Source organism: Tamandua tetradactyla, chromosome 4 (genome assembly GCF_023851605.1).
Source record: "Tamandua tetradactyla isolate mTamTet1 chromosome 4, mTamTet1.pri, whole genome shotgun sequence".
Classification (NCBI taxonomy): Eukaryota; Metazoa; Chordata; class Mammalia; order Pilosa; family Myrmecophagidae; genus Tamandua; species Tamandua tetradactyla.
This window is the reverse complement of record NC_135330.1, coordinates 95,783,573-95,807,367: the sequence shown is the minus strand read 5'-3', so window position 1 is coordinate 95,807,367 and position 23,795 is coordinate 95,783,573. Positions and strand designations below refer to the sequence as shown.

The following is a 23,795-nucleotide window of genomic DNA, read 5'->3' as shown; positions in this document are numbered from 1 at the left end:
GTACAGATCCTATGCATCCCTGCTTAAGTTCACTCTGAAGTACTTAATTCTTTTAGTCACTATTTTGAATGGAATGTTTTCCTTAACTGACTCCTCAGTTAATTCATTGCTTGTGTATAGAAATGTTACTGACTTTTGCACTTTAATTTTATATCCTGTTACCTTGCTGAATTTGTTTTTAGTGTAAGTAACTTTGCTGTAGAGTTCTCAGGATCTTCTAAATATAGTATCATGTCATCTGCAAATAATGAAAGTTTTAATTTTTCCTTTCCAATTTGGATGCCTTTTATTTCTTTTTCCTGCCTGATTGCTCTAGCTAGAATGTGTAGCCAATTATGAATAATAGCGGTGACAGTGGGCATCCTTGTCTCATTCTTGGTCTTAGGGGGGATGCTTTCAGTCTCTCTCCATTGAGTACAATGTTGGCTATCATTTTTTCATGTAGTCTTTTTATCACATTGAGATAGTTACCTTTGATTCCTATATTTTGGAATGTGTTTATCAGGAAAGGATGTTGAATTTTGCTGAATGCTTTTACAATATCAATCAAGATGATCATGTGCTTTTTCCCTTTTGATATGTTAATGTGCTATATTGCATTACTTGATTTTCCTGTGTTGAGACATCCTTGCATTCATGGCATAAACCCTACTTGGTCATGGTGTATAATTCTTTAAATGTCTTGTTGGATTCAAATTGCTAATATTTTGTTGAGAATTTTTACATCTATATTCATTAGGGTAATCGGCCTGAAATTTTCCTTACTTATAGCATCTAAGACGTTAAACTTGATTTTCACCTTTGCCAGAGTTCCGTAGTTTCCATATTCAATGACTTTATACTTCTGCTTCCCTCTTTCTGGAATCTCTCCAATAGTTCCACTCAAAGTTTTTTCACTCCTGTTCCTTATGGATATCCTATATCCCTTCAGGGCAGGCTGGAGTCAAGTCCTTTCAAATATTATTCTGTACATTCTCAAAAGAAGACTATGACTTCTTATGTGCACTTAATTTTATGGTTAGAACTATGATTATGTACCACCTTTATTTTATACCATGTGCTTCCTCTCCAGAAGTTAGTTCCCTGAGGATTGTAGAAACTTCTCTACCCAAATATGATGAGTTTGTAATTGGCTATAACAATAACTGGTGAAACATATATTACAAGAATGAATTAAAGAACGTGACTTCACAGAAATGCCAATGGTGAGAAAAAGTGATGCAGCAGAGGATTGCTTAAATATGTGTTGAAGGCATACCTCTGAGATTTGCTTAGATTATATCCCAAAGATGGGTAAATGCTGTGTGTTGTGACAATTAAAGAATAGAGTAAACAAAATACCATCAAGTGCACCAGTGTCTCCTACATAGTAAAGTGCATTTAAAATAACCTTATGATATTTTCTTCAACCGTGGTTATGTGCGTGTGTGTGCATGCTGGTGTGTGCATCACAGATCACAAGTTAAGTGTTTATCTGACTCTGACAAATGGTCAAAATTTCAGAAGCCCCTACACTAAAGGCAAGGATAATTTTAAAAGAAAGAAGTCCCTGCTAATGGGGTAAATGTCCTATGAATGGAGATTCAAATGAATGAATGAGGATGGGGAGAGAACAGGCAGCCTACTTAGGAAGCTCCTTTAGACTCAAGGGCCACAGATGGAGAAGAGGTTATTGCTGCTCCTGCCTCATCTCATCCTTCACATCTCGCTCTGACATCCCTGTTCTTTCTGGGTCTGTGCTATATTTATTTGAATGCATTGCCTTTTTTATGGACCCAAATGGATGAAGCAGATTCCACACTCACTTTCTTGTGCACAGATCTGTTATTAATTGTTTTAGAATTTTCAGTTCTGACCACTTTTTTTTGACAAGTCCAAAGGGCATACTGCAGTCTTGCTTCTGTTCCCTGTCCAAAATGCACAGGCCTTCTCAGAACACCCTCCCTAACATCATGGCAAATGAGGATAATCTCTGCTTTTACTCTGAGTTCTTTGCTTCATATGATGTTTCTCCATGGATTTTATGGCATATGCACAATTATAATTGTATTTTCAATTTTCCTGTAAAATGTATGATAAATGGTCAGGGACTGCATCTGCTTTGTTCTCTTTTGTGTTTTAGGGAAAGTGTGTGAAAATGTATGCATTTTTCCAACAACAAACTTGTAGAAAATATAAATTTATGAAACAAAAAATTGGGAGGGAGAATGAATCCAGATGACAAATAGTTGTTTCAATATAACTGTATTAGACAAAACTGAATGGAATATCTAAATCTACATTCAGAAAGACAAGATGTAAAATAACAATAATTTAATAATACTGATGTAGATTAATAATTAAATAGAAAAGGTTTTGGAAACAAAATAACATACAAATATAGTTTTCAAAAATGCATGCAAAGCAGTCTCAGAAGTTCTAATTTTATCCCATATAAAGATATATGGATCCAGTTAAATTCCTGGAGCCTGCCCATGCTAAAAATATATATATGGATCCAAACATGCTTTTGACTAGGATGAATGTGAAAGCCAATTTGGAAAGAAGTATTCTTCTAAGTAATGGCAGAGGGTGATGTAACTTGTAGAAATAGATCTAATCAAAATAAGAAAAAAATAGCATATAGGAAACAGAGATGTGAAAACAAGATGCAATGTGCATAAAAAGTGATTTATGAACTCAAACGAAACAGAACTTTCTTAGTTTGACAAGCAATGGGAGAAACATAACATGTAGGACCAATAAGCAGATCCACACAAAGTTTATTATCTTTCTAACATTTCACCTCAATTACATCTATACAGACATAAAAGAACTAATTTTTGAACGACGAAATTGGTGGAAAACCTGCAGTTTTTTTTGAAATAATATAATAAAAAATAGATTAAAAAACTCAGACCTAAGCATACATAAATAAAATATCTGAACAATTTGCAAAGGAGAAAGTGAATGGCTAATAAACCAACAATATTTAACCTCACCAATGAAGGAATAATCATCAAGTAAAGATTTTAGTATACCCCTTTCTAATGAGAAAAAGGTTTGATATTTCATATCAATAATCAATGTGATAAAGCATATCTCATGTACTGATGTTTCAGCACAGTATCTACCTGCATTGGACTGGAAATTTCCCATCCATACACACACATCTTAAAATATATCTTATCTTTAAAATAAAAAAGAAATGCTCTCACCTTACAGCCCATACCTCCATAAGTAATACTCTGATTTTCCCTACTTGCCTTAAATACAAATCTCCTTGGTCTGATTTTCTGCTTTTCTAGATTCACTTTAACCCTTATATATATTATTTTAATTTGGCTTCCATTCTTAATATTATATGTTAACAATGAACCCCTGCATTGCCAAATTCAGTGGAATCCTCCTCTATAAAAATATGAAAAATAGTAAATGCAATCATAAATTAAGAAAACAAGAAAGCAAGCAAGGATAACTCTTGGTCATGGGCAAGACTCAATTAACACTCAGATGACCTCAGATAAAAGCTCTCAGGTTCCATTCAGTCTGACCCCATCTTGCAGTATGTACTTGCCTCTCCAACTATCCTATATATTGTATTCATAAAGAAGGTCTCCAGGTGGAAGTTCAATTCTTCCCTGGGTGCTTGATAAAGGAAACTGAAGCTCTGTCTCAACACAAAAGTCAGCACGACGGAGTCAGGTATCCTTCCCCCAGTCAGCGATAAGACCCCAAAGACCATGTAGCCTGAGGTTGCATAAGCTTAGGGACAGCCATAGAAGAGATATTCACTAAATAGCTGCTTTTTAAGGCACAATTGTCTCTTGTTAATCCAATCACTGATCCATCATATCTCTTTGCTAAAGTAGTCTGACAGAAAAAAATTTCACTGGCTGATTGTCTGTTCCCGAGAGACCAGGTTTTGAGATGAATCCAGTTGTATGATTCATCCTTCATGAACTCATTTTCCTTCCTTCGATCTAACCACTGAAATAAAAGATTATCCAATCCTTGAAATAATGTTTATCCGAGGTCTAAGACCGGGGAACCTCTCTTAACTAGGTCCATTGAATCTTCAAAGCACTGACTCTGGGGGAGGACAGAGCCCCTGTTGTTGTATCCAGAAATTTCTTATTGTCCTTTCCAATCAAGTGGATAACTGTTTATTTGACATAAAACCATGGATGCTACACTCTTTTGCTTGATGAGGCTTTGCTAAAACACTTAGGAATATAATATTTATAACACAAATTAGGACCTGTTATAGAGTCCCTCATTTATAAAATCTTTATTAATGACAAGAAATACATTTAGAACTTTTATGCACCATGGCATGTTTCTACTAACTTATATGGGATGTCTCATTTAATTTTCTTCCCATGTCATTGAATGGTGCTTAATTTATTTAATGGATATATTATTTCTATTCATTTAAATTGGAAAAAATTTAAAAATACTTTCAAAATTTAAAACAATTTTTATTGCAATACTAAAGCTCAGTATTTCATAATCTTATGACCTTCAAATGTATGATTCACTGGTAATAATTACATTGAATATATTTGATTACCATAACTAACATCCTACATCTAAACTTTTCAGCCCCTCAAATAGAATCATTAAGCAGCCACTAAACAATATCTCTTTAATCCCATGGCACCTGTTACCTGGTGCTCTGTAATTTGTTACCTATCTCTATGAATTTGCTTACTCTATGTATTTCATAGATGCTAGTTGATATAATATTTGTCTTTTTTGTGTGTCTGGCTCATTTCACTCAGTAAGATATCTTAAGGTTTACCCATGTTGGAGCATAAATTAAAACTTCATTCTTTTTATGAGTCAATAATATTCCATTGTATGTATAAACCACATCTTGTTTATCTATCTATCAGTTCTGGATAATTGAGTTACATCTACATTTTGGAAAATAGTGAAAAATGGTAAGTGGCATAAGGGTGAGGATGAGAAAGAAGACAAAGATAAGACCTAGAGAAGGAGAGCCCCAGCTATTGAAACAGAGAACCCCCAGATATTGAGATTAAATGCAGCAAATGGGAACAGCATGTGGCTGAGAAAATGAGGAGGACTGAAACCCATCGAATCCTCCAGAGTTAACCATTGGAGAATTTTCCATTTTTGTGCCTCATCCATAACATGCTCATCTCTGTGTCTCTGGAGAAACTTCAGGTAAAACCTGCCATCCCCACATTAATTCCTGGGCTCTTCTGGGTTATCAAGTCAGGCAAGATGTTCCTGCATTTGGGGAGACATGAGAAGGAAAAAGGTTTATTTGTACTGAGGATAAAAATGATGATCAGGAGATGAGGAGCATGGAGGAATATTTATATTTGAGGAAGCCATGGTGGTCTGTAGTAGAAATTGCATAGCTGAGTATAAAATATAGGTTGGATCTCACCCTGTTCTCCAAGAATTTCACAATGCCACTTAGGGCAAAATGGAAAGTGTCATCATTCAAGGATTGGGTTTTGAAAGAGCCCAATGCATATTATTGAATTGAATTGAAATTATTTCTTGAGGTAGACTGTTTGCAGAAATGGCCCATTTTTCCACCTTACTCTAAATCCATGTGTTTTCCATTAGACTGTACAGTTCCCCTATTGAGAGATCAAATCTATTTATGCACCTTTGATTCTATTTAAGCTGAAAGTGTTTAATTTTCTTTGGCCAAAAGAATAATATGGAAGTAACAGTTTTGCATCAAGAGCTGCTCATTTTTGTAGCTCTCCCTTGGGTCTTTACCTCAGCCATGTGGAAAACCCCAGGCTAGCCTGTTGTAGGATGAGAGAAACATGAAGGAAACACTGCTGTCAAGTGCACCTTAGACCAACCTATTACCACCTAATCCCAATATATGAGGGGACACAGCCAGGACCAGCCTGAGGCTTCATAGCTGACAAAAAGCTGACTGCACTGCAATGAGTAGCATTACAGTGATCAAAATATCTCCACAACACAGAATTGGCTGCAATAATAAAGCATTCTCATAAACCATTTACTTTTTGTTTTTAGTTTTAGTTTATTTATTTATTTTTTGCATGGGCAGGCACCAGGAATTGAACCCGGGTTTCTGGCACGGCAGGTGAAAACTCTGCCTGCTGAGCCATCATGGCCAGTCCATAAACCACTTACTTTTGAGACAGTTTGTTATGCAGCAATTACTAGCTGAAACAATAAGCAATAAACAATGTGAAAAAAATTAGGGCATTAAAATAATAGGATGCTTCTTATTATTTGTCATTCCATGAAATACTTGAATAAAGCATGCATAATCACTCTGTTATTCAAGTTCATTTCAAATAAGTGTATTAAAAAGTGACTACCACTGAGGTTCTCTTGCAAGAAAGCAGGAGATGTTGGAGGAAAATGCATGTTTATGCAGGAATAACTCATGGCCCTGAATCAATACACTCTTTATTTTAGAGAGTATTTTAGGAATGATTTCAAGCACTTAAATAAGTTGTAACCTGTTCATGAAGATTGAAAGGAGTTTTGAATATATAGGTGATAAAAAAAAGTTGGAGAAAAGAGAAAATACAAAAATATTTCAATTAAGTGCCCTTTAAAGTTTTTGAGGAATATAGAGAAATGGAAGATATTTGCTTATAGGAATGGAAAGAGTCATATTTGTTATCCATTCAAATAATATAGAACATAAGGTCTAGCATGCATCCCAATATATATGCATAATAACACATTATACATCAAGACTTCCTAATTCAATGATTAGATGTAAACATGAAAATAATCAGTGTAAGAAGACTTGCAGATAGAAAAATCAACTGCTATTTATATCACAGATTCCTTCAGATATTTGAGGACAGTATTTATGATCACACTGCTATTCCAGTTGATTTCAGAGAAGCATATTAAAAAGTGACTGATTGGGTGGGCTACAGTGGCTCAGTAGGCAGAATTCTTGCCTGCCATGCCAGAGACCTGGGTTCAATTCCTGGGCCTGTCCATGCAAAAAAAAAAATGTGACTCCCTTTGAGATTCCATTTGAATTAAGCAGTAGATGTTGAATGGACATGCATCTATATTCAGGATTAATTTGTGCCCTTACTCACAACACTCCATTCCCAGAGGAATTATTAGGCTGGGTTTTAAGCTTTTGAGTAAATCATCATTTCACCATGAAGATTGAACAGAGTTTTGAACGTTAAAGCTGTAAAAGTTGGAAGGAAGTGTCAGCCAATTGATTGTGCTGTAATTAAATACACAATTTAATTTTTGCTAAGTTAATATTTCTGGTAAAAATTAGAGAAAGTTCAGCTATTTACTTTAGAGAAATGAAAAGAGTCTTATTTATTTCCCATTAGTAATACAGAACATGCAACCCAGTCCTGCACCCCAGTGCATAATATCTTGCACATCAAAGTCAAGATTTCTTACTTTATGGGTTGATGAAAACCATCAACAGCAATTCTCTCCTTTAGTAACAACATGCATAATTTTATCTTTTCTTCAACATATTTAATGTCATAGCTCTATGATATGTTTAATTGCCATGAAATTTCAAAGAATCATAACTTTAGTCATTGAGGATTTGAGCCCTTCCATCACTGCACTTCTTCAGCTCCAGGACCAATGAACATTTTATGCTTTTCCACCAAGGAGTCTCTTCAGAGCCCCCATTAGCTCTTTGTTCCTCAGACTGTAGATGAAGGGGTTCAGCATGGGTGTGACGACAGTGTACATAACTAAGGATTTGGCACTTGTGTGTGCAATAGGCATAGAAAAAGAACTCATGTACACACCAATACCCATACAGTAAAATCAGAAGACAACAGAGAGGTGGAATGCACAGGTGGAAAATGCTTTATATTTCCCCAGAGCTGATGAGATCACATGTATAGAGGAAACAATCTTAGAATAGGAGAAAATGATTCCAATGAATTGCCCTTGTCCCAGCAGCACAGCTGCAAAATACACCACTATTTCATTGAGGAAAGTGTCAGAACAGGCACGTTAGACCATCTGATCATAGTCACAGAAAAAGTGGGGGATTTCCAACGGTGCACAAAAGAACAGTCATAACACCAGTAAGCTTTGTAACAAAACCATCAAATCCTATAAAGAGTAAGAAAAAAGACATCTGGGTGAGGCAGCCTGCATAGGTTATGACTGTCCTCTGCATCTGGATGTTCATCAACATCTTTGGGAAGGTGGTGGAGGATAAACAGACATCAGCAAAGGACAGGTTGGAGAGGAAGAAGTACATGGGCATGTGCAGGTGGGTGTCACAGATGGTCACCAGGGTGATGAGCAGGTTCCCAGTGATGGTGACCAGGTACATGGACAGGAAGAGCCCAAATAGAAATGACTGCAGTTCTGGTTCCTTTGAAATTCCCAGAAGATAAAATTCTGAAATTTCTGTTTCATTTCCTGCTTTCATATTGTTGGTGTGTCTACCCAAGAATAGAGGAAGAACATGAGTAGTTCCCAAACAAACAGGCATTATTCAACTAGCTATAATTTACATTTTGAGGACAAGTTATACTTTAAAACTCTATAAATATATATTGATGAAATATGTTGATGAAAAAGTTAAATGCTCTTTTTAATTGAAGGCAAAATAAGAAGGCCTTTCAAATCATGACAGAGGTGATGATATGTAAAAAAGATCTAACCATAAAAGTCAAACTGTAATGACAGGAAAACATGATGGCAACACATACAAAGGGTGGTTCACCAACACAAAGGATGCTAAAAAATCTTCTTAGCATGTTTGAAAAATAACAGGGAATCACAATATGTGGCACCAACTGATTTGACCAAACAAAATTAATTTTTAACCATTTCCCAAAGATGCAACTATAAATTCAGAAAAAGTTAAATGGCAAAAAAGCAAGTTGCTGGGAAAATATTCAATTTTTCTTTGAACATATGCAAGCATAAACAAGAATAAAAACACTCATATTACAGTTGAACAAAAACAAAAACTTGAATAGAGAGAGAAATAGAGCAAGGAAATAGCTAACAATATCACAAACATATTCAGCCCCATGTGTTACTATGCTGTATTAATCCCCTAGTCACCTATTAAATAAACTTTTTTTTCAGGTGAAATGAGAGAGCATGTCAGCCTGCCACAATGGTATGAACTGTGCTGCAAGGTAATATGTACATCTCTTATCAGAGTCTCTCTCGTAAATACACAACCATGTTCAAATATAGGCACTTTTTAAAGTAGCAAATAATATTTTCTCTTTGGTGCACATTCTTGAGCTGATAATATCCCATAATTCTCTTAATGGCAAAATTCCTTGGGCAGAGATTCTTATTTTCCTGGAACCATTTACTTCTTCCCATCGCATCCTTTAATTGGTCTTGAATTCACCTCCCTGATTTCCCACAATGATCCATGCATTTCTCCATCCAATGCACATTTTTAAAAATGTAATAAATAAAATATTAATTTATTAGTCAAGGATGCAAACAAGTATGGAGATCTCTTGATTCTTGCCTATGTAAGATAAGGTTTCAGATGACCATGGACTGGGCTCTTGGTGTCCATTCTCTCTGCCCTTTCCTGCATTATCTACTGGGCTCTGCCTCTCACCTGAAAGCATTTCAGAGAGTTAGAACTTCCTGCAGAAGTCTGAATTTTTGCCTGGGAGGTGGACTCTGGAGACTGAAACTCTGTCCCCAGACAAGACAGCAGGAAGAGTCAGGCATTCCTTTGCTAGCCAGAGTTAGGACCACAAAGATGCCTCCTTGTCTCTTTCAGCCCAAATTGCACAGGATGAGAGTCAGCAGCAGCACAGGAGATATTTACAGCTTTCCTTTAGCTTCTCATTATTGCATTTCCCTCTGTGTTTCTCATTAGCATATTCCCTTGTTGCTTCACCCCTGAATCATCATTTCCCTTTGAGACACTGGTCAGGGAACAATGGAAATGGTTTCTGCTGACTCTAACTCCCTAAGTGACCAAGTTGCATTTGGTGATTCCAGTTTCTATCACTCCTCCTCATGGAATCTGCTTCCTCACATTGCTTTAATCTTCTCTCACCTTTCCTATCCTCTGAACTGAAGTTTTCACCATCTCTATAAGTGATGAAGTCATCTTCACTAAGGGCTGGTGTCTCCAAAGCCTGGACTTGGGGTGAAGATACAGCCTGCATTGTTCTCTCTAGAACATTCTTTCCTCTTTTTCAACCAAGTGGAGAAACGAGCTTTTTGGATATGAAACCAAAAGCAATACACTCCTTGATCACACTTTTGTTCAATCAATTAGGAATGTCCTTCTTATAAAGCAAGTTAAGTACCATCTATTCTTTTATTTAAATATTTGTTAATTAAGAGAAGAATTTGATAGCATCTCATTAAACCTATAGATTTACCCTCAACTCCCCCTCCAAGTAATTCATTCATTTGTTGATGGAAGGATTGGAAAAGTGATGCTTTAAGGATTACTTCCTGAAATAACACAATAAAATTTATTTGTATTGAAATATATATGACTTGTAGACTGTTGCTAAGATGACAGCAGTCTCTCAACTTTCTTTGTATCCACCTCTTTTGGAATATGAAAATGAAGCTCCACTCATTATTAAATGGAATCTATTTATCCTCCATTGAATCAGGGTTGGAATGGTGATATTTTGTTTTGCCCAAAAGGGTATGATTGAATCGATAGTGTGCCTCAGGAGGTATTGGATTGTTTCTGATGCTCATTCTTGGAATCCTATCTCAGCCATGTGAGAAACTCCAGACTGGCCTGCTGGATGATGTGGAGGAAAGGCCAGCTGACCAAATTAATGTCACAATAGCCCAACCTACAGAAAATAGGGACAGTGAGAGTGAGAGAGCTCAACTAAAAAGATCAATGCAGACCCACCTCCCAAGAAACAAATGAATAAAGACTCTTGAGAAGACACGAGATGAAAAGAACTCCAAACCATAGACTCCCATAAAGCCATAAAATCAGCATCTTGAACCATTTATGTTTGGGATGTTTTCTTTTGACCCAACAGTCAACACTAACAGATATAATGGTGTTGAGAGAAGACTACAGCTTTTGATTGTTTACACTAGTTCAGACATTTGAAGACAGTATTGATGATCACCAATTATTAAGTTTACTTCAGGTAACCATGTTTAAAAGTGACCAGGTAAGATTTTTGTCCTGACAAGAAGGAGAGTTTGGAAGGCATGCATATTTGTCAGGTATAACTAGTGGCCCTGAATCAGAACCCTCACTTGCCAGAAGGGTCTTGTGGGTAGGAATCTAAACTTTTGAATCATTTATATTTTGACCATGAGGATATAAGGAAATTTTGATGATAAGTGAAATACAGGGGTGATAGAGTAAATACAAAATTTGTTCATTCACATGACCTTTTGTATTTTTATTATATCTACAAAAAAGGCAGACAGTTTATTTAGAGGAATATAAAAAATCACATTTGTAGTCACCACTGGAAGTTGTCAGGCAGAAGTGGGAAAATAAGCCAATAAAGAACATAGAATGCAAAACACAGTCACGCATGCCAAAATACATATACCTTCACATATGTGCACTGAGATTCCATAATTCAATGAGGACACCCACATCATGAACAATGAATCTTTCTTTAATAAAGCAATGCATAATTGAATATTTTCCTTCACTATTTTTAAGATCATTTGTGATGAGATGGTTATATCATATCATATACTTGTAATTTTGTTTCCTTATTGACCCTCCTTGAACTACATATATTGGGCAAACAATTTTGCCTATAGCACCTGATGCAAAGAACATCCATGATAAGCAGTGAGGACATTGCTTTGAAGCAGACAACAGGATCATAATAATAAGGATAAAATCTGATAACTTGCTGTAAGAAAGACCAGTATGTGAAAGTCTGCAGTAGTAGAAAGATCTTTTGAGGTAAAGATAGATAACTAGATGATAGACACAAAAGTGAAAAACTACAGATGTCTTTGTAGTAAACTATTATAGACTTAGATAATGTGGATATTTTTTTCCATAGGAGTAGTAAAATTTTCCACCATTCTATCAATAAAATGAACAAAAAATATGCTTGTGATTATAAATGGTTTTGTGCTACTTGTAATTTGCAAGTTATTTCTCATCCAAGATTGAGGAAAACATGGAAAATATAGGAAAGTGGACAATGGGAAAAACTGTTAATATATAAGCTAGAAAGAATGCTTAATAAATGAAGTAGCTTAAGATCAAACACCTGGAAACACTTTGAAATAAATAGAAAGAGACACTTCTTAATTCCATGTTTTGATCAAACAATCATAATTGCTATTATCTGTTTATGAAAAAGCCTGAGGTCACAGGCACCTCCTCAGCTCCAGCACAAATAATGCTCTTATGGCTTCCATCCCAAGAATATTTTCAGATCCCTTATTATATCTTTATTCCTCGGACTGTACATAAAGGGGTTCAGCATGCAGGTGACCACTGTGTACATCACTGAGGCCGGTGCATTTGAGTATGTGTCATGTGTAGCAGCAGAACTAAAATAAACCCCAAGACCTGTACAATAGAATAAGAAGATCACTGAGAGGTGAGAAACACAGGTGGAAAATACTTTATAGTTCCTCTGAGCTAATTAGATTGCACATATGGAGGAAACAATCTTAGAGTAAGACAAAAAGATTCCAGTGAGTGGAACCACACCCACCAGCGTGGTTACAAAATACATCACTATGTCATTGATAAAGCTGTCTGAACAGGCAGGTTGGACTATCTGACTAAGCTCACAGAAAAAGTGGGGGATTTCCAAGGATGCACAGAAATAGAGCTGCAACACCACTGAGGTTTGCAACAAGGAATACAAGACAGTCATGATCCAGCATCCCAGAACCAGCAGGACACAGATCTGGGGGTTTATGGTGACCATATAGTGCAGGGGGTGACAGATGACCACGAAGTAGTCATAGGCCATCACAGATAGAAGGAAGTCCTCCAACCCTGCAAAAAGTAAGAAAAGGGACATCTGTGTGATGCAGGTTCCATAAGAGATGACTTTTCTCTGTGTCTGGAGATTCACCAGCATCTTTGAGATGGTGGTGGAGATAAAATAGACATCAGCATAGGACAGGTTGGAGAGGAAGAAGTACATGGGCGTGTGGAGGTGGGCATTGGTGATGGTGGCCAGGACAATGAACAGGTTCCCGAAGATGGCGACCAGGTACGTGGACAGGAAGAGCCCAAAGAGGAAGGGCTGCAATTCTGGTGCCTCTGAAAACCATAAAAGAAGGAATTCTGAAACTTGGGTGTTGTTTTCTGGTTCCATGTAACAGATATAGCTAGGAAGAAAGAGATAAAGAACATTACTAATTTTTATCCAAACAATAATTGCTAGTCTAGTAGACATGCTTTAATTCCTATTTTTCATTCAGGAAGTTAATTTATATATTTTATATTTTGATCTGGTTTTTGACAATCAAATGAGGACACTTCAGTCCTGGTTCTTTACCTCATATAATAAGAAAGGATTTCAAAAACATTCTCTAAATACATGTACGTGCTAGTACTGTCTATTACTCTGATATATATTTCTTCTTCTGATATGTTCCTGAGACCAATACATCATTTCCATTCCTCATTTCAATGCACTGTGACTTTTACAGTATATTGTAAAATCTAAGGAAACCGAGACTATATTGGTTTTCTTCATCTGTGTGTCTTCCCAGAGGTTTCTGAATATCTGTGCATTATATAGAAATAAATTTTAAGTACATTTTTTATGTAAGTACATTATTTACATAATGTATGTAAATACATTAACTTACTTACTTTAGGAGGCAACTGGTCCAGTGATGTGTCAGTTATGGACTGTGTCACATGCACCTATGATGGTCATACATAAACATTCTTAGCATCCATTATCTTTGACACTTTCCTGCAGCTTCTACCTTACTTTACAATGCACCTGGATGTTATCTCTGAGAAGAACACCTCACTGTGAAAGTCTGAAATCCTTCCTGGGTTGTTTGTAATCAAGACTGAAATATTGCCTTCAGACCAGATAGTAGGAAGGAGTCAGGTATCCATCCCCCAGCCAGACTTAGAAACCCAAAGATAATGTCCTATTGCTAGAAGAAGAGACAGCAAACAAGGAGTTATTTACAGATTTGCTATAGATACTCATTCCTACAATTCTCTCCATCCCTCATTAGCACATTTCTCTCTGTGTCCCTATAGCCCCTGTCCTCTCTGGAACACTGCTTTTCTTCTTTTAAGCCAAATGGAAAACTGGGCTCTTTGGATATGAAACAATAAGCAGTACACCCCAAGTCACTAGCACATTCACTTGTGACTTCACCCCACAGTCATAATTCCCCTTTGGGACACTGATCAGGAGACAGTGGAAATGGATCCTGTTCACTCTCTGTTCCCAAGAGACCAGGCTGCCTCAGGTGAATCCAGGTTTATCTCTTTTGTACTTTGTGGATCCTACTCCCTTGCATAGATTTAACTTTCTGGCACCTTTCCCATCTTCTGAATTAAAGTTTTCCCTATGTCCATGTCTATGAATCCTCTTCCCTATTCCCTTGGATTTTCAAGAAAACATTGACTTGGTGTAAGGATATAACCCCTGTTCTCTCTGGAACACTGCTTTTCTTATTTTAAGCCAAATGGAGAACTGGGCTCTTTGGATATGAAACAATAAGCAGTACACCCCTTGGCCAATTTAGAATTTTTTCCAATCAATTAGAAATAATCATGCTTGTAACATATTTGGAGGCAATGTTGATTCTTTATTTAAAATATTAGCTAATTAAAAATTGTATTTGATGTCTTTCTGCAACATTACCTGAACTTAGCATATTTGTAGAGATTTTCTTATTGAGTTCTTACAAAAGTCAATTCTAGAAACCAGTACTCTTATGGAACCAATTCTACATTTGTATAAATGGGTGGGATTCAAAATTTTAAGTATCTGACTAAAGTTATGACCCAAATAAGTTTTGGGAACTCTCAACATGTTTCCAGTTCTCACTCTCACAACCAGTGGATCTCAAGTAGAGATGATTGTGGCCCCTGGGGGCTATATGGAAATATATATATATATTCTGGGAAGTGCTCACCAACTATCTGTTCTGTCAACACAGAAGTCATTTTCTAATTGATTTTTTTTTGCATGGGCAGGCACCAAGAATTGAACCCAGGTCCTCTGGCATGGCAGGTAAGCATTCTTGCCTGCTGAGCCACCGTGGCCTGCCCTCTAATTGATTTTTGTTGTTTAAATATTATAAAATGCTAAAGAACTTCTACTTCACTTGATGCTTCTTTCTTTGTCTTTCAACTGGGCACCAGTGAAGGTTAGCTCACCAAATAGGGCAGCTTGTTCAAGATATGGAAAACAAGATGGTTCACTATGCATAGGAATGAACTGAAATATTTCAAAGACCAAATGTCACCAGAACCAATTTAGATCCTAGATTTAACAGAATATTCAGCTGTACAATTTGATTACTCACAGGAAAGGGTAAACTGTTTTTGCTTAGTATTTCCACTCAGAACATTTTATCTCTGTGCAAAGACAGGAGTAGAAGTTGATGAGAGGATCAAGGTATTATACTGGGAATTGTCACAAATAAGAAAACAGCTAGACCAAGGAGAAGGCACAATGCAATCTTGGTCCTTCATCTCTAAATAGATGTTTCCTGACAAGGGAGGCCTTGTCCCAGGAACAGAGTGGGATGCTCCCTGATGCTGGGGTCAGTATCAGCCTTTGACGGCAAGATGACTCAGCACTTTTCTTTAAAAAACAAAATGAAATCAAATGCTGAGTGGGCCACGGTGGCTCAGCAGGCACAGTTCTTGCCTTTTATGCTGGAGACCAAGGTTAGATTCCAGGTGCCTGCTCAGGCAAAAAAAAAAAAAAAAATCAAATGCCGATTGTGACCCTTCAGAATATACCACATTTGCTGACACATGGAAAATGGCTGTTCTTCCAACATGTAGTCCTCACCTTGAGGATCATACTGAAACCATTGCTCTGATAGAAATGGATTAAATCACCATTATCAGACTGATCCACATTTAGAACATGTGCTTTTGTTTTCACTTATCGTGGTCCAAAAGCTTTTTGGCACTTGTTGGCTGTACTCCTACTCTGTGTCATGCTCAACCTATTGGACATCAAGGTTGTTCTATCAACACATAAAGAAGCAGCTGCAAACTCTGAGGTATGGAAGCTTAGAACTATAGAAAAGACACTGAGACAGCAACATCAAGGAGAAGGCAGGGTAGTGTTTGTTTTGTTGCTTGTTTTCTCTTTATGCAAAAAACAGAAACACTTTCCAAAACTAAAAAATGGAAAATGTTTGCAGTTCTCTTTTTAAAAGGCTCAGAAATCTAGTGGCTCCTTTACTTCTCATGAGAAACCTGTGGGAACTAAATGTTATGTCAAGACAATAAAGATGAACGAAAGTACAATTTTAAACATTTTGGAGGATTTCTTTCTCTAAAGGGTAAGAAAGCATAAATCAAGGGAGGATAATTAAGTAGTAAGTAACTTGCAATTAAATAATAATAACACAACACTTACAAGCGGTCAGTTATCTTCATTTGAAATTCCTCCAGATTGAAAGAGACTTTTTAATCCCTCTCTCCCAGTTAGCTGTTGTGTTGCACTAAGAGATGTACAGATCAACATCCTCCAGGATTGTTCAGAGACCTGCACCTATCAAAAAACTTTTGTTGCCATTTGAGGGGCATAACACTAAGTCCACATGAAATATATAATAACGGGTTACTGAGAACTTTCTAACTAGATTGATAATAGGGGAATGAATTACTAGTGTCCAGATCTCAAAAACAAACAAAGAAAAAGATTCTAATATAAGCCCTTCCATTGTCTTTATTAAAACCGCTTATTTAGATAGAGGTTTGAAGGAAGACAAAAGTGGAGGAAGAACCTGAAAATAAAAAATTCAATGCAAAGTTATGATGTAAGACTGCTCTTGCAGTGCAAAGGGATACAGTTTCTTCTGTTATTTAAGCATCTAAGACTCAGAAGTTATTATAATTTTTTATATATTTCAACAAAGTTCTTAAACATATTTTGTAATGTTTGTATATGGGATAAAGCAAAAGTCAAATTGGAATATATCTTGTTGAGTTCACAAAGCAAAAAGTTATAGATGAATCCTCACCGAGAAGCAAGGTTTAATGTTTTGTTTTCTTAGAACCAAGAATGCTTCTTTGTGTAGATAATATTATTTTACTTATTGTAAAATACGTCATATTTATTATATTCTTCAGTTTCATTTACTAAAAGCAGCATGGCTTTCCTGCATGTTATTAAAGTATACTTTTAATATCTGTACTTCAAAATACAAATGATTAATATAAGAAAAAAGATCTTCTAGTGTAGTAAGTTTGATGGATTTCTGCAACATGACAGAATAACTCTTAAATGAAAAATTCTAACACTTAGCTCACAAATCATAAATTCTCTCTCAGAATTATTTAAATGTCCTAATAATTACTATTTCTTTTCCTCCTGTATTATTTTTTGAGATTTTTCACTGTTTAATATACATATATACAAAGCAAAGAAAGAGAAGAGCAATAATTTTCAGAGCACTCTTTAACAAGCAGTTATGGGACAGATCCCAGAGTTTGTCATAGGCTACCATACATTCCTCTCATGTTTTTCCTTCTAGCTATGCCAGAATATAGGAGGCTAGAAGGAATAAATATTTTCTTATCATCACAATCAACTTTTTTTGTGAGAAATAACATATATACAAAAAAACAATAAATTTCAAAGCATAGCTCAGCAATAAGTTGTAGAACAGATTTTAGAGTTTAGTATAAGTTACAATTCCTCAATTTTATATTTTTACTTCTAGCTGCTGTAACTTACTGGAAACTAAAAGAAATATTAATTTAATGATTCAGGAATCATATTCATTTGTTAAACCCTACCTTCTCTGTGTAATTCTACCAAGACCTTTGATCTTTCTGTTCCACTCTTTAGATGCATTTGGGTTATGGTTATCTAGCTTTTTCATGTTGAGGGATGTCAATAATATGGGGTATGGAGATGGAACTATCTGATATTCTGGAGAGACTGGGCCCTCTAGATTTCAGGACTTATCTGGTCCAGAGAACCATTTGGAGGTTGTAGGTTTCTGGAAAGTTACTTTATTGCATGAAACCTTTATAGAGTATTTTATATTACCCTAGGTGTTCTTTAGGGTTGGCTGGAAAGGTTTGGGATTGGGATTTGGGTAAGTTATGATAGATAGCAATGTCTAACTGAAGCTTCTATAAGAGCAACCTCCAGAGAAGCCTTTAACTCTCTCAGCCACTGATATTTTATTAGTTACACTTCTTTTCCCTTGGTACTGTGGGGATGGTTTGTCCCACAGTTCCAAGGCCAGATTCATCCCTGGGAGTCATGTTCCATGCCACCAGGGAAACTTTCACCCCTGGATGTCTTGTCCCATGTAAAGGGGAAGGCAATGCTTTCACTTCCAGATTTGGGCTTAGAAAGAGAGGCCACATCTGAGCAACAAAAAAGGTCCCCCAGAAGTAACTCTTAGGCATACCTATAGGCAGGCTAAGCTTCACCACTACCTACATAACCTTCACAAGAGTAAGCCTCAAGATCAATGACTTGGCCTATTGTTTTGGGTGTCCCTAATATTTAACACATATCAGGGTAAAGTTTAATAGTTCTATATTTTTTAACTCCCATCAAGTTACTTTACCAATACTTTTTGATTATCTGCTTACTATATTCTAAGAACTATCCAAGCATTATATTAAACTATACAGGATTAAAGGTCCTCATTCTTATTATGGGCTCCATGTGTTTTGATAATGCAAATGATCTTCCAGACAGGTTGAGTTAGAATACGGGTTACAGAAAGTTTAGATTCCAGACAAAATAAAACTTTCTTCCTTTGGTCTCAAAGGTTAGGTATGGATCTAAAATATAGATCCATTCTCCTGCTTTCTGTAGTGCCTTAATCCCAATCTGATCAATTTTGATCTTATCAATAAATACCAGGTTATACATATATAAAACAGCCTCTAAAACCTGAATTTCATCAGCCATTCTTGAGTGAAGATAACCTCTTGCTGGTGCCTTAATTTGGGCATTTTTATAGACTTGCTTTAATTGGGATATTTCCACAGCCTTACGCACTGTAAACTTCCAACTTAATAAATTCCTGCTTTTAAAATCCATTCTGTGTCTGGTATGTTGCTTTCATCAGCTAGCAAATTAGAATGGTTTTGAACAAATTTTTCTTTCAATCTGTCCCTTTACTGTCCTTTTTAGTCCAGGCTGGCAGTGGTTCTCTTCATACAGAACTCACAAAAAATTTCTTTGGTTTTGCATGCAGCACACAGGGTTTTCAACTGTCAGACACTAGTGCTTCCCACCAGTCCTTTCCAAATAGCTGCATTTCGAATCCTGACTTGTACTGAAATGGCTGACGTGTTCCAGGCTTAATTAAACCCTCACATGGGGCACAATTCTCTGGGGCCTCATTTTTCATAAACACAGAATTTTCAAAACAATCAAATTCTAGTTTCTTTTTACCTAAGAGCTCAATTCTAAGCATATCACTTTTTTCACATTTTATTATAAGCAGGAAGGTGAAACAATACTGCATTTTCCACATTTATTTTGGGTGTTTCTTCAGCTAAATATCACATTCATCACTTTCAAATTCTGCCTTCCATCCAATACCAGGATTCAATTTTAACAAATTATCTGTCACTTTAAAACATAAGTAACTTTTTTCCAGTTGGCAATAGCATATTTGTCATTTCTTTCTAAGACTTCATAGGAAGAAACTCTAGTGTCCATATTTCTGCCAACAGTCTGTTCAAAGGAATCTAGGCATTTTCTATCAATGTCCCCACAATTCTTCCAGAATATTCAATTTATCCAATTATAAAACCATTTCAGCATTTTTGGTATTTGTGAATCAAGTACCCAACCCTCTTGGTGCCAAAATCTGTTGTTTTGTTTTTCCAAGGCTGCCAGAATGCAATACATGAGAAACAGACTGAGTTTTAACAATGAGGATTTATTAGCTTACAAATTTACCATTCTAAGGCTGTGAAATGTCAAAATCAAGGTGTCAACAGGATGATGCCTTCTCTGAAGAAAGGTCACCCAGCATCTTGGACACTGCTGTGATATGGGAAGGCACATGGCCAGTGTCTTCTGGTTCTCCTTTCCTGGGTTTCACTTTTCTGCTTCTGGTTCCTATAGCTTCCTCTTTCAGTTCCTTCAGGTGAAATAAACAACAGAAAAGCAATTGAGAGAAACAATAAAGATAAAATTTGTTCTTGGAAAAGATAAATAAAATTGTTAAAAATAATTAGCTCATTAAAAAAGAGTGAAAAAAGAAGCAAACTACTAAAATCCAAAATGAAATGGGGATATTAATAGCTATTGTAGAAATTAACAGAACTATAAATGAATACTATGAACAATTGTTTGCTAACAGTCTGGATAATATAGAGTAAATGAACAAATTCCTAAGTTAATACAACTTACCTATATTGACTCAATAATAAATAGGATATCCCAAAGGATCTATAATAAGTTAAGCTATTCAATCTGTAATAAAAACTTCCCAATAAGAGATGTTCAGGACAAGATAGCTTCAAGAGTGTGTTCTATCAAACATTCAAAGAAAAATTAACTCCAATACTTGTGAAATACATTGAAATTGAAGAGGAGGGAGCTCTTTCTAATTCATTTTATGAGTTTAACACTATAGTGATACCAAAGAAATATATGACATAATAAGAAAGGAAACTATGGATTAATTTCCTTTATGGATATAAATATAAACATCCTCAATAAAATACTTGTACACCAGTATGGAAGGAAGAAAGGGTCAAGATCATGTTGCAGAACTGTAAGTAAGTCTCCCAAAACTGTGGATGCTGGTGCCCATCCCCAATAGCATGACAAGCTATTATGAAGGCACATCTTGTGAGGAAAAGAAGCAGTTTCTCCTAGGAGAAAGGGAAAATAGCCCAACCAAACTCCAATTGTGGTTTCAATTAACAAATGAGGCTTACCAAATTCAAGCTTTGAGCACAGATAATCTTAGAGTAAGCAGGAAACTAATCCTGAGGTTTATCCAACCTGAGAGAGAAGGTGGAGATGATGGAAAAGCAAAAATAAAGCAGAGAATTTTGGAGTCAGCTGAGCTCAAAATGCTGGAAAAGAGCTGCGCCCTAGGAAAATGGACACAAGCTGCTGAGTACCAACTGGCTCTTCAATGGAGAACCTGCAATGGAGGCTGGACACCAGATCTGAAAAGGAATTTTTAAAACTTTTTTTAACAAATCATTAAAGAAAGCCTCAGGCATTTTCAATTCTCAGCATTAATGCAGACAAGAGCATAGCTAAGGTATGTCTGAGAGACAAAATAATTAGTGAACTGAAGGAGAAGGACCTAAAAGACCTATCTTTCCCCAGAAAATGGAGAGGATGATGTCAAAAGCGGTGGTGCTTTTTTTTCAGAGAATTCAGAGCCAAGTGCTGGAAAACAGAAACAGTTTAAGCACACCTTCTACCTCAGCCTCTGTCTCAACCACATCTCTGGAAGGGACAGGGATTTCTGAAAATTAAAGGTAATGAAAATTTTACATTATGCCCATGGGGAGCTGTGGGCTGACAAGCACTACATGCTGGGCAGGATGGAAAAATCAAAGAATCAAGAGGCTTCGCTGGCAAAATACTAGGTTTCATCCTCAGGAAATTTGATACCAATTACACCCTCCTGCTGAGATGTAGGCCCATATCGTCTGGGAAAACTGATGGGCATCAGTCACATCTGAGGAGACTCTCCTCAAAAAAAGAAAACCAACCAGCAAGAAAACCTTAGGTAAAAGAGAGAAAACATCCTCCAGAATAAACTAATCAAACTATATATATATATATTAGGTATATATATAGATATATATTCAAAGTCATCAGACTTTGAAAACTCTGGTTCTGTGTTCCCACAGACATAAAGATGAGGTGTATGAGCTGGTACCCAAAGTAAACTCTTGTTGATCACTGACTCTTCTCTGACCTTTGCAATTGCTCTCAAATGTATTCAGTTGCTAAGGCAGTGGGTACCTATATTTTACTGGGTACCTATATTTTTTCTTAATTTTATTTTCAAATTGTATTTAAAACAGTAACCCTCAGAGAACCTCTTTTGTTGCTCAGATATAGCCTCTCTCTCTAACATAACTCTGCAAATAAACTCTCTGCTCTCCACCCTACATGGGACATAACTCCCAGGGATAAAAATCTCCCTTGAAACATAGAAAATGACTCAAGGAAGAACTATCCCTGGCTTTTGACCAAAGGGTGGAAAAAATGAAAAAAAAGTTTCAGTGGCTAAGAGATTTCAAATACAGTTGACAGGTTAGTCTAGAGGTTATTTTTATGCATTATATTGATATTCCTATTTAGTTTCTAGTATATTAGAAAATATTTGAAAGAAATTCCTGAAACTGTTGAACTGCAATCCAGTAGCACTGATTCTTGATGCTAGCTATATAACTGTATAGCTTTTATGGTGTGACCATGTGATTGTGAAAACCATCTGATTGGTACTGCCTTTACCCAGTGTAGGGAAAGATGAGTAAGAAAATAAGGCCCAAAATACATATAATAGGGGTGAGTAAGGGTTTGAGACATTTAGTGTGTTATTTTTTCTTTTTTATCTTTTTGGAGTAATGAAAATGTTCTAAAATTGCTTGTGGTAATGAACACACAACTAAATGATGTTATTGTATGTGAATATAACTCAAATAAATTGCATTAAAAATACCAGTAATTTGAATAAAAGAGAATAGCAAAAGGAAGTATCCACTGTGACCAAGTGGTAATTATCTCACAAATGAAAGAATGTTCATCATAAGAAAATCAGTCAAGGTAATATTCAAGTTTGCAGAATGAATGGGAACATCACATGGTAATCTCAACTGAGGCAGAAAATGTACTCAACAAAGCCAGTGCCCTTTCAATGTACAGTAGCTCAGAAAAATGATAGAAGGCTACTTTAACAATATTGTTAAGGGCACCTATATAAAAACACTGCAAGTAGTATGTTTAATGATGAAAGAGTTAAGGCCTTCCCCTTGTACTGTATTGTACTGGAAATCCTGGCCAAAAAATAGTAAAGTGAAATAATATTCATCTAAATTGGAAAGGAAGAAGGAAAACTGTTTGTATTTAGAGATGACATGATCCTTTATATAGAAATAGGAAACCATCCTGAAGAATACTTCTAGACCTCGTAAGTAGACCCAGCCAAATGCAAGCTCCAAGATTAAGATGCAAGTGGTTGTGTTTTGTACACCCTCAAAGATCATTCCTGTCTGGAAGTTTTTAAAACATTCATTCATCACAACATCTAATGGGATACATAGGGAACAATGATGGAGCCTTTATAGAAGAGATGAGAGAGCTAATACTTAAGGCAAGAGAACACCTCCTCATGCAGAAAGGGGGAACATTCTAGGAAGCAGAATCAGCAGGAACATTCTGTTGATTCAGGTGTAAACCCTAAGAATGTGTCCTTAGTAGCCAGTAGAAAGTGTGTGCACCCATATACTTGGAGTAATCAATTATTCCCGAAGTCATTGGGAAATACTGGGGAAGAATTTGTTTTCAAAGGGGGTAATGCAAAATACTGGAACACAAAAACTGGTCAAGGATAGTTTTCAGGACTGACACCCTCTTACAGTGAAAAATGTAAGCATTGTGTGACATGCACAGGCTGTTCATTCAGTGCATGGAAGGACAGACTGAGTGGCCAATATGGAG

General features: G+C 36.2%; 2 pseudogenes; both read right to left on the bottom strand.

The window, feature by feature from the left end:
* Positions 1–7,602: 7,602 nt before the first annotated feature.
* On the bottom strand, positions 7,603–8,401 carry LOC143680419 (olfactory receptor 7A10-like; annotated as a pseudogene).
* A 3,934-nt stretch (positions 8,402–12,335) lies between these two features.
* On the bottom strand, positions 12,336–13,272 carry LOC143680418 (olfactory receptor 7A5-like; annotated as a pseudogene).
* Positions 13,273–23,795: the final 10,523 nt, after the last annotated feature.